The sequence below is a fragment of the Martes martes genome (genome assembly GCF_963455335.1).
Source record: "Martes martes genome assembly, chromosome: 2".
NCBI classification, from domain to species: Eukaryota; Metazoa; Chordata; class Mammalia; order Carnivora; family Mustelidae; genus Martes; species Martes martes.
In genome coordinates, this window is record NC_137889.1 from 186947046 (window position 1) to 186959520 (window position 12475).

Genomic DNA, 12475 nt, shown 5'->3' on the forward strand with positions numbered 1-12475 from the left:
TTATTTTTACTGTACGCTTAATAGTTTGTTAGTAAGCTGTAATTATATAAATCTGAGATCTGTATGTGAAGAGGTGTAGGTAGAGGTATCCATGATAGTGAGAAATCATGGAAGTACCTATAGTTGGTGACCTAATATATGTGGTTTGAATCATCTGTCGAATCAGAGTGTGGCCTTCATCTCTCTTCTGCAAATGAACTCAGAGTTAGAGACCCCCAGAAACTTGGGGATGTGGTAAAAACTGGAGACCGTTTTGATATAGCTTGTAAGTTTTGAAGGAACTTTTTCATCAAAACATGTACAGTACATGAATCTTTGTGAAGCATTCTTCATACTACCTACGAGCAGGGTAAAAATTGTGCAGCAATGTTTTCATTGAAATGGAATATTGGGTTTGTCGGTAAAAAGTTATCTTTGGTCAAATAGAGATAAGGAACAAGTTTAAACATAGTTAAACAGTCTCTCTTATTGCAGGTCTTTTCAGAACCATAATTATGGTAGTGTTGTTCATGACCAGGCCACAAAATATCTTTTCATAAAACATCATTCACATTTAATATTCTAAAGAACACAGAAGCTGTATTTGGAATCATAGGAGGAAAATAATGCATTGCCTCACAGTAGAAGTAGATGTTAAAATATTGGTCAGCTAAAACCTTTTAAGAAAGCAAAATGTTACAAAGATAAATGGACAAATAATAAAATTATAGCAATTTATATTTGGTATGGGCCTGAAATCAAATTTTACATATATATATATATGTGTGTGTGTGTATATATATATATATATGTATATATACATATATATGTGTGTGTGTGTGTGTGTGTATATATATATATATGATGTGGTTCAGTATGCTGATTCCCAAAGGAGAACAAATCTGGGTGTATAGAAAAGAAAGCAAGGCACAGAGTTGTAAGAAGATAAGTCATTATGTAGGTCTTCATTGTGCTATTAAGCAATTATTTACTGAACACATGTGATGTATAAGATGTGTAAGATGTTGCTTCTGGTGCTATAAATACACAAGAGAGCCTAACAGTGCCTCTAATACTTAAATTCATTTTAAAAATCTAAGTAAAAATCAGGAATGACCAACTAGTTATTTTTCCATATTCCTAAGACTAAATAATTCTTCAACTGATTCTTGCTTTATCTATTATTTTTTTTTATCTACTATTTTTCATGATCTTTTAGTTACCAGCATTAAATCCTCTTAAAAACACAAAAGGGTGAGTTTTTATTTTTCAGAGATAGCTATTAAGGGAGAAATAGATATCCTGCTTCCTATTCTTTAGCAGCATGTGAACCTCCAGGTAGGAGTCAGATACTCAAGTACAAAAGAGCAAAGTAGCAATCGGGAAAGGAAGGTAAAATGAGGAGAATATCTAAGGCCCATATTCTTTGTTTCTTTTAAAGAAAAGAAAGCTACAAAATGAGGTTGATCCAGACCTGGTCCTGGGGAGGGTAATTGGGAGCAAGAACCTAGCCTTCTTTCATGGGCATAAGCTCCATCTGCAACAATGTCTAGGGTATGATGATTCCAATTATTATAGTTACCATTTTTCAGTGTGCAAAGAAATCCTTCTTCAGTTATTAGATTAACACTGCAGGATACTGAAATTATCTGGGCTCTAAATCTAGGAATTCTGAATCAAAATGGTAATTGTATCATCACTAACCCTTTGCTCGGGTTTGAATGATTTTCAGTCCCTTAGTGGTTTGTAAATCAGACCTTACAATGTCTAGTCTTCATAATATGAGCTGACAGTATGAGAGAGAACACTTGAAGATATATGTATTTTTTTGTTTAATGTGCCAAATATCATCTGTCAGCAAATCACATCCCTGTAATCAGTTCAATAAGAAATTAGTGAAAGATTTTTGGATAAGGTGAACTATATAGTTTTCTGCTTTCTCAAAATACAGTTGTAAGGTGTTCCTGCATGACTAGAATCATAAGGAAACACAAACTGTCATTTAAACCCACTCACTAAAAGTACAAATATGCTTCCTGGCAAAACATAGGCAGAAATCAGAAATTTAGAATGTACTTATGTTATCATGCAGGCAGACTTTAATTTAAAAAAAAAAGAAAAGGAAAACATGGTTCTTGTACACAATCTTCCAATGAGCCTGTAACATTGTTTAAGGCTGTTCACATTTTTGACAAAGGCCATGACCTCTATCATCAGTCCAGAGATCCAAAAAGTGTGAAGATTTATGTACTAGTGAGTACAGAGCACTTAATATCATGAAACTCTAGCTGTAAGGTGAGAAGAAAGCATTTTATGCACATGTTTATCATTTTTTCTTTTATTTATAAGTTGATCTTACGCATTTTTCTTAGTTATCAAGCATTTATCAAGCATAAATTCAGAACCAGACTTAAAAATAAGCTGAATATTCAAAACATGTGTATGAGTCATGTATAGGCTGACATTGACATTTCTTTTGTCTGCCAATATTTGCTACTGTTTTGTGCTGATTAAAAAGTAAATAAATGAATAAACACCCAAAATAAACCCAGGAATATATGATCAATCATATACAACAAAGGCTATGCTGTGGGGTGCAGACAATCTCTTCAATAAATAGTGCTAAAAAAAAGACTGGACAGCCAAATGCAAAAGAATGAAACTGGACTTCTATTTAAACCAGTCAAAAGAAACATTAACTCAAAATGGATTAAAGAGTTGAATGTAAGAAATTCATTCCTAAAAGAAAATATAGATGGCTAGCCCCTTGATATCAGTCAGTCTCGGTGATGATTTTTTTGAATTTGATACTATAAGCTAGGGTGTATACAAAACCCAAAATAAAATGAGTGGGACTACATGAAACTAAAAACTTCTACAAAGCAAAAGAAACCATCAATGAAATGAAAAAGCAACCTATGGAATGGGAGAAAATATTTGCAAATTGTACATACAATAAAGGATCAATATCCAAAATACATAAAGAATAAGGAACTCACACAACACAATAGCAAAAAAGCCAAGTAACCCAAGTAAAACAAACAAACAAAAAACCAAACAGACAAACAGAGAAGCCAAAGAAGACATACAAAAAGCGAACAGGTATGTGATAAAATGGTCAACATCATTCATCATTAGGGGAATGCAAATAAAAACCACAATGAGATATTACCTCACACCTCCTGGAATGGCTACTATCAGAAAAACAAAAAATGATGTGTTGATAAGCATGTGGAGAAAAGGGAGCCCTCATGCAATGTTGGTGGGAATGTAAATTGGTACAGCCACTCTGGAAAACAGTATAGAGGTTCCTTAAAAAAATTAGAAACAAAACTATCATATGATCCCACAATTTTATCTCTGGGTGTCTACCAAAGGAAAATGAAACACTAATTCAAAAAAATATGCACCCCCATGTTCATTGCAATGTTATTTACAATAGTGAAAATATGAAAATAAGCATCTGTCAAGAGATGGATAAAGAAAATGTAATATACACATACAATGAAACATTATTTGGTCATAAAAAATGAAATTTTGTCATTTGTAACACCATGGATGGAAGTTGGGCATATCATTCTAAATAAAATAAATTGGATGGAGAAAGATAAATGACATATGATCTCACTTAAATGTAGAATCTAAAACCAAAACCAAAATAAATACAAAAACAAAGAACCATGCCTTAAACAGCTTAGTGGTTACAAGAGGTGGGGTGGGAAGTGGTCAAAATGGGTGAAGGGGGTCAAAAGGTACAAGTTTCCAGTAATAAAATAAATAGGTCATGAGGACATAATGTACTACATGACAACTATTGTTAATAAGTTTGTATGGTAAACTTGAGAAGTGCTAAGTCAGTAAATCTTTAACATTCTCATTGCACACAAAAAAATTCTATAACTACATATGGTGATAGATATTAACTTATTGTGGTGATCATTTTGCAATATATACAAATACTGAATCATTACGTGTATACCTGAAATGAATATAATGCTATATGCCAACTATATTCAACAAAAATGAACAGACAAAATAACTGTAGTTCACACATTATTCATGTGTGGTCATGTATTTGCTTATCTGTCCTAGTTTAGATGATACAAGGTGACTATACATTTATTTTAAATAATTATTTGCATTTTCTAAAACTATAGAACATTAAAATTGCAAAATACTAATAGGAGAAGCAAAATGACATTTTTTGGATGCCACAAAGGTTTGTTTTTCTCCCCTACAGTCTGTCATCTCTTTTCTCCCTAAAAGGTGTTATAATAAGAAAAAAATAATAGAAGGAAAGAAAAGTTATATACTGAGATTCAAACTTCTTTACAGAGGCATTCTAATTGCCTGTATCACTGATGTTGGAAGAAGTCTGTAGGTAGTCTAATCAAACCAATTATATTTTGCCACAGATATTTCCAGTAATTAAATTAAAGGACATAATAGATGAAGTTCACATGTTAACAGCTCCTCCTATCATCATTTATTTCTGAATGCTCGTGAGACAGGAGATGCATTTAGGCTTAGTAACTATGTATTACAACTGTGTAGTTTCCCCTTAACAGAGTCAATGATTTGAACACGGCCTAATGTCACAAAGCAGAAGCTGGCAAAATCTATCCCCTCATTCATTCACTTTATGTTGAATGGAGTCCATCATGCCCTGTGTCTTAGCAACATGCTAATCATAGCTGGAAATATGTGGTGGTGGTGAAATTAGATATTGAGGTACGTAGTTGGGGGAAACAATGTGAAATAAAGACAGGCAAATTCAAGCAAGTAGAGAAAAGAAAAACAGCAGTATTTCTGGACTATGAGTGTATGAATAGAAGCACATGGTCCAATTTTTTTAAGCTCGTTTGTTAAAATAGTTTTTTATCTAGAAGTAGGCATGATGTGATTCCAATATCTGATGTTTAGCTTTGTACTTATCAAATGCTTTTACTTTTAAGCATTTAACTAAAAGACATTTTTCTAATAATCACAGAAATATAATTTCTTTTAGGAGATATAGAGCATTACATATTATTAATTATACTTTGTGATGATGTTAGACATTTAAGACTCATTCCAACTATTTGCCTAGCCACAAAATTACCTATCAAATTCAAATACTTAAAAATTATTTGTCTAATTCTTAGGTTTAATTTTCAACTGCATCCACTTCTCACTTACCTTGAATGATCCCTTTATATAGTTCTTTTCTCTTAATGTGTTGCTCTTTGGGATGAAGGGCCAAGTAGTCACACATATTAGAACTGTTTATAAAATAAAATAGAACTCAAGCAATATCCAGAATGCACCCCCTTGTTAAAAGGAATAGGCAATCCTTTGCACTGACAGTGTGACATCAATTTTTCTTACCTAGCTATATTTTCTTTATTGATTAGTGCTTAACTGCACTCGTAAGGGAGATTTGCAGATTCATAAATTTCAGGTAGGTGAGATACTGTAAGAACTTTTACTGAAATGAGGGTGCCGAGTTTATTTATAAATGAACATGATCATTACAGAAGTAGCTATAAAGTGCTTAAATAGTAGTGATCTTAACAGGTATCTGTGTCTCTGAAAATATGTAAGTCTGTGTTTTAAATGAGCCAGGTGGTTTGAGTAAGAAAAATGTTGCACATGATCACAATAAGTACCCGTAACTATTTTAATAAAACCCTGTTCTAAGAAAGATTTTAAAAATATACAAATGGACTCTTCAGAGTTGTTTGCATACCATTTATAGATACCCCGATCTCATCTCAAATACATTTTTAAAAATATATATTTATTTACTTATTTGACAGACAGATCACAAGCAGGCAGAGAGGCAGGCAGAGAGAAAGGGGGAAGCAGGCTCCTTGCTGAGCAGAGACCTGATGGGGAACTCTGGGATCATGACCTGAGCTGAAGGCAGAGGTTTTAACACACTGAGCCATCCAGGTGCCCCCCAAATACATTTTTTTGCCATGCATGTCATCGTATCATCCACCACTCCTTCCACTTTGTAACAGTCATGCCCTTTAACCCCGCTGTCCCTACAGTTTGCTGTTTTTAATTTGCTGCCTTCTTGCACACATTCACATTGTTCTCATTATTCAAAGTATTTCTTGTCCTTAACAGGTGTCATTTTTATCAGTTTAAATTGTATCTATCTTTCAAGATACAGCTCCAATGTCAGCTTCCCAATAAATCATTCTAAAACATTTTTATCAGCATTAATCTCACTCCCCTGAGTGTTACAAAGCATTTCATTTGTATTTTTAGCAAGAAAGTATATCACGATTTGCCTAATATCTTGAATTTGTGTCCATGTCTGTTTAATCTGATGGGTAATAAAAATTTTAAGGTCAATGACCATAAGCTGTTTATTTCTATGTACACAAAACTGCCAAGCATAGTCCTTTGCCAGAAGTAGATACTCAGTAAATATTTGTGGGATTACACTGAATTGAGATAAACTGAATTAGTTCAAGGTTGCTATGCAGTGAGTTTCTCTGTGTTCAGTATGCATTGCTCTTGAATTGCAACATTTGTCTCAGTCTTTGCTGTAGTTGAAAGCTGATGTACTCTTAACCTAGCTGCATGTAAGTGAATTGAGGAGTGACGTTTATTAATATTTGCATAGCTCTAAAGCAGTTCATACTGTGCAAAACACTCTACAAATTGGAAGTGCTATTTAAAAATAAAAGGATGCATAGTGTTGTAAAGTGTAGCAACTTGGCACAATCAATACATCTCTTGAATTTTTCAATATTAAAATTAAAAGAAAGAAGCACCTGTTATACATCTCTTGAAACAATGGGACACAACTTCATTTGCAAATGGTGACATTGTTTTGTTAAAAGAAAAAAACCTGAGAACAGTTGCTAGGGATATTGTATGCACTCATGGTGTCTATGGAAACTGAGCCTGCACAAAACGTGTAATGAGGAATAAAGAGATACCTGGAAAAGTGCCCAGTGTCAGAAAGACAATGATAATATAACTTTTCAATATTTAGAAAGAGCAAAAATAGAATAAAAAATACATGTACCTTGTGCCTTTATACTGGTACCCTTGGAAAGTTTTAATTCTGGGGAAAAATACATAAAGAACGGAGAAACAAACACCATAACAAAATTTTAGAACATGCTTTAATTTACTAACACATTTAAAATAACAGTGGTCAATACTTCTAAGCCACTCATAGAATTGCCCCATGCCTTTATATTACTATAAACCACAGAAGAATCTCCTCATGCCCTGAAATTGCCTTTAAGGTTCAAAGACAAAGGAACACAATTTATTTTCTTTTTGAAGTGTTGAACCCTGGCACATCTAATGATTTTGGACTTCATTAATCAGAAGAGATTGCCATACCCTTGACCAGGCTTCTACTAGCTTGCTCCAGCTGATATAAAAGAATCTTTGTCTGAAAGAAATAGATTTATCTCTTGTTCTTATTTAACTAATGACTTCAGATAGAGTGTTTTCCTAGAATTTCATCTGTCTCCAAATGCTGAAATGATTGCAATTGGTTCTTTAAATTAATGGGGAAAAAAGTGGTTCATGTTTGGTAGATTTTGAAATAATACATTATAATACATTATCCATTGGTTAATTTAGTTTTTTAAAATGAATGCTTTCTATGTATCAGAAAAAAGTTCTAGAAATAAATACCTGAAGTAAGTCCCATATAGCCAGTGGTAAGTATAAACAGACACAATCTTGCCTCCCGGACCATACTGATTAGTGAGGAAGAGATTTTCATCAAACTATAAAAGTGAAATATGTCAAAGACAATTCTTTTAAAAATGGCAAGTCAATTATAAGTGTAGGAAAATATGATCTGAGCTAATGTCTCAAAAACAATAATAATTACTTTGGCACTATAGGTCAATTAGCAAATATTTTAAATGCCATCTATGTGGAGTTTTTTGTTTGTTTGTTTTATATGATACTCCAAAAAAGAACCGAACTCCTGATCACAAACAGATACTAATTAATAGCTTTATATTTTAAGTAGCAATTCTGTTGTCCTCCATTCATTGAGTACTGTGTATGGTGTAGCCCATATAATACTTTTTTTCCTAATTTTCTGAATTGCTAAGCAAATTCTTTTTTTTTTAATTAACATATAAGGTATTATCTGTTTCAGGGGAACAGATCTGTAACTCATCAGTCTTACACAATTCACAGCACTCACTATAGCACGTATCCTCCCCAATGTCCTCCCCAATGTCCATAACCAATGTCCACAACCACCCTATCCCTAGCCCCCAAACGCCCAGCAACCCTCAGTTTGTTTCCTGAGATTAAGAGTCTCTTACTGTTTGTCTTCCTCCCCAGTCCCGTCTTGTTTCATTTTTTCCCCTCCCTAACTCTCAAATTCCTCATATCAGAGAGATCATATGATAATTAACTTTCTCTGATTGTCATCTGCTAAGCAAATTCTTTACATTTAATACTTACTTAAGAGTAGATGGGTCTTTAGTAAACATTCAGCCGACTCAATTGACCAGAACTTTGAGGAATTGAGAACAAGACAGAGGGGAAGAAATGTTGGACGGTGTGGCAGAGATTGGAAAAAATAGGAACCCAAATCTCTAGGGGCTAGTTTGGACCCTACTGAAGTCCATTAGTGCAGGAAGAACTACTGGAGTTCAAACCCATCAGTCATTTCTCACTCAACCTCCTGGGGTCAAATCCTGCCCTCAATTACACGCACCTAACTTTCGTTCAAGTTGCAGGGAGTTATACACACATTCAAGAGGGCAGGTTCTGGCCTTGTGAGTTGAATGGGGAGTAATTGATGACTTTCTCCTTGCTATGTCTGGCCAGTAAGCACAGCTTGCTGCTGAGCGCCCCCCCACCCCAAGCAGAGTGGGAGGGTGCTGTAAAAATACTCAGCCTCCAGTGCTGTGTCAGCCTTGGCAGCTGGTCTTCATTTCAAGATCTGAGAATGCCAACTTCACTAAGCCTTAAGATGTGTGTATTTTCTCACATTTTCTTCCTAGTTTATTCTACTTTTCCTTCCCCACTGTTAGATTTTCCTCTTCTCTAATAAGTGTTTCTTTTCCTTCTTTCCTCCATTTTTCCCTTATGATTTTTTTTTCTGTCTTTTAATAATATGAAGTGAGATGAAGTGCTTAGAATAATCTGGTGGAGCGCCTGGGTGGCTCAGTGGGTTAAGCCTCTGCCTTCTGCTCTGGTCATGATCTCAGTGTCCTGGGATCGAGCCCCGCATCAGGCTCTCTGCTCAGCAGGGAGCCTGCTTCCCCCTCTCTCTCTGCCTGCCTCCCTGCCTACTTGTGATCTCTGTCAAGTAAATAAATTTAAAATAAAATCTTGAAAAAAAAAAGAATAATCTGGCACATATAAGAGCTTAATAATTGCTGATTTTGTGTCAGTTATTATTTTGTAATATCATTACTATTATTATATAAGATTACCTCCTCCTTAATTTAAGGAAATTTTGTGTGTGTGTGTGTGTATATATATATGTATATATATATACACACACACACACATATATATGCACACATATATATATTCTTTTTGTACTTTGTATATTTTGTAAATTTTGTATATAAATTTTGTGTGTGTGTTTGTAGTCCTCTAATGTTGATAGGGTTTAAGTAGGACATTTTCCTTTAGAAATTTATTTACAATTACTTATTTCACACCAAACTTATAATCACATACTGGATTTACCTTTAAAGAAAAAATTAATGATGATATACTTAGGCATTATCCTTTCATGAGACATGTGACAGAAAAGCATTTTGGAATACTCAAAATATTCCAAAGACTGTCACTAGCCGAGCCAATAATACTTGACCTAATACAATTTTAGCTTCCTGAGGTAAATAAATATTAAGTTGTTTTAAATAGTTAAAAATGTTTTTTAATAACTATACTCTTTTATTACAATATTTGTTAAGATAAAGCAAAATATAGGTTATTTTGGATCATATAATGCTTAAAAATAGGTAGGAAAAATATTATAATTTTAAACAATATATAAGATTTTGAATAACTTGTGAGAAGGTTCAGAGCAAATCTCTCCGACAATGAACCACTGTGGCCTGTAGGCTATTTTGCACCTGAAGGCAACGGAGACCCTGCGAGCTCAAAAGAAGATTATTGCCCCTCTCTTATCTACCTAGAGGAATGTAAATTAGGGTTCTCTCCCTTAATTGGTTATTTTATCTGATAAAATTTTAGATAAATAGATAAATTTTATATGAGTGACCCATCTGTATGGCAGGGCAAACATCTAATTACCAAACATCTGTCCATCTTATTGTCCTGTGAATCACATTCCTTTTCTTTGAAGTCCCAGACCCCCTCCTACTTTTTCTTGGTTTTTGACTGTCTTTGGAATTTCCGTGTCTATGTGGATTCCCCATAAGTACAACATTAAATTCGATTTTCTCCTGTTAATCTGTTTTATGTCGATTTGATTCTTAGCCCAAATAGAAGGACTTTGGCGGGGACGGGAAATTCTTTCTCCTTAATATGGCTCTTACTAGATTTTTATTCAACAGTGCTGGCCTAGGTTTGGCCAAGATACAACAGCCCCAAGAACCACATTTTGTCACCCCATATGTCTCCTCAACACGACTAACCCATTAGATTCAGAACACACCAGAGAACAATTTAAACAAGGTGAATGTTAAAATTTCATTGTAAATTCCTAAAAATAAGATTCATCCCAGGTGTAATTTTTAAGAAACTAGCTGCAAACTCTTGCCTTTCAAACCAGGCCTGAATATCTTGTAGTAAACAAGAGATAAACTGAAAGGCTGCTTCTAGCCAAAGAAGACAAACGTACTTCAGTCCCAGGAGCTGCACAGAAGATATACAATCTGGGCCTGAAATGGCTAAGCTAAGGACTGTGACAAGCAAAGAAAGAAGAAGTCTTCAAGTTTTTATTTTGGTCTAGGGTTTATAGGGGCAAGCCACAAAATTCACTTCACTGGAGTGAAACAGAAGAGATCTGTAGGGTCAAATTTGAAATGCAAGAGACATCGGGATAAAATTTCAGTTCAGTCGAATAGCTAATATCATAGGCAATTTAGAGGAGGAATTTCATCTCGCTTATTAAAGAAAATATAATGGATGGATGAGAGGAGAGCAAAAAGACAGAAAGATCAAAAGTTAGTAAGAGAGAAGATATACGATAGTGAATTATGATTCCAATTTAGTGGGATTGCATTTTGGAGATTTAGTTATTTATATTTATATGTTCAAAGAAGTAGAGAGTTATAATTACATATATAATTCTCAGTGTAAGAATATTCTATGACAGAACTAACTGTGTTTGCCCATTAGTGAAGCATACTCTACAGATTGTTTTATTGATTCTCTTTCAGCTAATGAATCCAATAAACGAGATGTTCAGAGCCACAAGTTCACTGATGCGTGAAAGGGAAGTCTGATAAGAGCTGACTACTTACTACTCAGAACATAAATGGAGGTTATAGGAAAATAGCTGATACTCTGCCATTTAAATCAGATGTAAGAGGGATTTACTGCAGCTTTACAGTAAATCTTGGGAGTTACTTACTATTCTGAATGTGGGTAATGTGGTAAACTAATTAGTGGCCCCAAAGATGTCCATATTCTGATCCCCAGAACCTGTGGATATTTTATCACATAGGGCAGAAAGGGACTTTGTAGATGTCAATAAATGAAAATTCTGGAGATTGGGAGATTATCCTGATTTATCTGGATGGGATTAATGTATTCACAGCGGTCCTTTCAATAGGGAGAAAGGAGGGTCAAAAGCACAGAGTAGGACACCTGGGTGGTTCAGTGGGTTAAGCCTCTGCCTTCAGGTCAGGTCATGATCTCAGGGTCCTGGGATCGAGGCCTACATCAGGCTCTCTGCTCAGCAGGGAGCCTGCTTCTCCCTCCCATTCTGCCTGCCTCTCTGCCTACTTGTGATCTCTCTCTCTGTGTCAAATAGCAGAGAGAGAAAAGGCCATGCAATATGAGGTTTAAAGCCAGGGAATGAGAATAGCACCACCCTAGGAAAGTTAAGGAAACAGATTCACTCTTGAAACCTTCAGAGTGCGGCTGTCAACATTATAACTTTAGATAACTTTAGTCCAGTGAGATGATTTGACAATTAAATCATTAAAATTGTAAAAAAGTAAATGTGTGTTGTTTTAACCCAAATTTGTGGTAAGTTTTTTGTTTGCTTGTTTTAAAGATTTTATTTATTTATTTGAGAGAGAGAGAGAGCGCGCTCATGTGGGTGCATGTGTGTGTGTGCACTAGTGAGCAGGAGTGGGGGGAGGCGCAAAAGACAAGCAGACTCCCTGCTGAGCATGGAGCCCATGGGGGCTCAGTCCCAGGATTTTGAGATCATGACCCGAACCAAAGTCAGATGCTTAATAGACTGAGCTACCCAGGCACCCTTGTGTTAAGTTTTAATAGCAATTATAGAAAATTAATACAGTAATTATGCTTACCTTATAATACTTCTCTACAGGTAACTAAGAGTCCAGCATTT